The sequence below is a fragment of the Octopus bimaculoides genome, chromosome 5 (assembly GCF_001194135.2).
Source record: "Octopus bimaculoides isolate UCB-OBI-ISO-001 chromosome 5, ASM119413v2, whole genome shotgun sequence".
NCBI classification, from domain to species: Eukaryota; Metazoa; Mollusca; class Cephalopoda; order Octopoda; family Octopodidae; genus Octopus; species Octopus bimaculoides.
In genome coordinates this window covers 28,541,218-28,543,927 of record NC_068985.1, presented here as the reverse complement: position 1 = coordinate 28,543,927, position 2,710 = coordinate 28,541,218, and the positions used below count along the sequence as shown (strand labels likewise).

Here is a 2,710-nt window from a genome sequence, read left to right as displayed (position 1 = left end):
TATATATATATTTATGTATATATATTTATATTTATATCATACGTGTATATCTATATATATATATGTATATATATTTATATTTATATCATACGTGTATATATATATGTATATATATATAAATATATATATATATATATATATATATATGTATGTATGTATGTATGCGTATGTATGTGTGTATGTATGTATGTATGTATGTATTTATGAACGCATACGCAACTTGTTTATGTTTACTGTGTGAGTGTGTGTTTATGTGTTTTCTTATAATTGCTGCGACGCGTAATTCTGATTAGCAACATTGTAATATCTCAGGTGTTAACACACACACATACACACATACACACACAAACACTAAGAAATATACGTACACACAAACAGACATACACGCACAACAAACAAACGACCAAACGTGCACACACACACACACACACACACACACACACACACACACACACACACACATAGAAACAAACATACAAACACATACAAGAACGATAGAGTTGAGACACTGGAAAACTGTAAAGAGAATATGTAATGAAAATATGGAAGGCAGTTCTACAATAAAAAATATTTTCTTGATCGTATTAAATGGAGTATATGGAAAGTATGAATCTTACCTGTGTCCCACGTGTAGGAAAGATTCGAGAGCTGCCTGCAATAGGTAGTTTGTAATACATCCGATGCGCTTACAGAGAGCTGACTATGTCGGTGTGGTTGTACTATGCATGAACGTATAGGGTGTTAGGGTTAGGGTAAGGGTTAGCATGCGAATGTGTGTGTATGTGTGTGTGTGTGTGTTTGTGTGTTTATGAGAGAGTTAGAGGGGGAGTATAAAGGTGTTAGTCGGTGTGTCTGCGTATGTGTATGTGTGTGTGCGCGCGCTTGTCTCCGTGTGAGTCTGTGAAGGTCTGTCAATGTCTGTATGTGTCTGCTGTCACTGTTTGTTGGAAAGGTTCGTTCTGTTGTATGCGAGCCTCTGTGCGATTGTATGATTGATTGGAAAGGACAGCTATATGACTTGTTCATGTGTGTGCGTGAGTGTGTGTGTGTGTGTGTGTGTTTTTTTGTGTACTTTAAATATATATGTATGTGTGTGTGTGTGTATTTATGTAAATATTGGAAGTTGAAGATAGATATATGTATGCGTATATATATTTATATATACGCATACATACTATTATTTTATTTTGCATGTAGATTTATCATTCGATCAGTCTATCTATCTATCTATCTATCTATCTATCTATCTATCTATCTATCTATCTATCTATCTATCTATCTATCTATTTATTTATCTGTCTGTCTGTCTTCTGTCTGTCTATCCATCCATCTATCTATCTACTCTATCTATCTATCCATCCATCCATCTATCTATCTACTTTATCTATCTATCTATCTATCATCTATCTATCTATCTATCTATCTACATACATACATACTTATATGTGTATGTGAGTGCATGTGTGAGTGTATATTGATTAAGAGCAATATGTAATTGCATCTCAACGTGCATATGTGTGTTTGTGTTTCACCGTGTGTTTTGTCCTTGTTTTGCTGTCGGTCGATATGATATTGTCATTAATTCTATTGTATGTACGTACAACTATGGATGCGTATATGTGAGCGTCCATACATGTATATGCTTGCATTTACGTGTGTTATGTGTACCTGAGTGTATATAATAATTGTGTATGTGAACGTGTGCTTGTGTCTCTTTGTGTGTATGAGTACGCATGTACGTTTATGTAAGTCTCTACGAAATGTTACCAACTGCGTGTATTGTGTCCCGTTATGAGATCAGTGAGTGTCACTGCAAGCTTTTTCGAGTATGAGAAGTATTGACATGTGTGTGTGTGTGTGTGTGTGTGTGTGTGTGTGTGTACTTTCTGTTTATGGATGCTTACATATTACTTTATATAATGTTTGCTTTGTTGTTTTTTTTAGCCCACCTGTCAGCTCTAGTCGATCGAATCTATGATCAAAGACTTTCCAAACTTGACCCTCACGCCCTTTTCTATAACCAGAACTATATCATCTGAAGTGTCCTTCCTATCTCAGACTATTCGGCGAGAGTTGACTGCTATTTCTACAATCACGTAGAGGCACCCTTACTTCGCTATTTGTGTGTGTGTGTGTGTGTGTGTGTGTGTGTGTGTGTGTGTAAATGCTTCTCTGCGTGAGTGCTTTGTATATCTGTTTGTTTACGCGGTTTACATGTTATCTATAAGTACGAGTGCATCTATTTATCTATTTATCTGTCTGTCTGTCTGTCTATCTATCTATCTATCTATCTATCTATCTATCTATCTATCTATCTATCTATCTGTCTGTCTGTCTATATAATATGATTTATGCTATGATTGCTTTAGTCACTTGACTGCAGTCATGCTGGAGCATTACTCTAAAGAATTTTAAGTCGAACAAATCGACCCAGTACTTTCGTTTTAAGCTTAGAACTTATTCTGTCGGACGTAAACACACCAGCACCGGTTGTCAAGTGGTGTGGAGGATAAACACAGACAAAAAGAAAACACACACACACACACACACACACACACACACACGCACTTATATATATATGACGAGCTTTTTTCAGTTTCCGTCTAAGAAATCCACTCACAGACACAAAGACACAGGCACAAAGACAAACACACACAGAGGTACACACTCACACAAACTTATATATATATATATATATATATATATATAT

General features: G+C 35.5%; 1 protein-coding gene across 2 annotated transcripts in view; it reads right to left on the bottom strand.

Moving 5' to 3' along the window:
- LOC106868349 (cell adhesion molecule Dscam2) overlaps positions 1 to 1,826 on the bottom strand; it is a 267,763-nt gene extending 265,937 nt beyond the window's left edge. Inside the window, exon 1 of one of the 2 annotated variants that reach the window (XM_052968241.1) lies at positions 618 to 1,826. The gene's annotated coding sequence lies outside the window, so the exon portion shown is untranslated. The remainder of the gene's footprint in view (positions 1 to 617) is intronic. The other variant, XM_052968242.1, reaches the window with a different exon arrangement.
- Between the last annotated feature and the right edge of the window lie 884 nt (positions 1,827 to 2,710).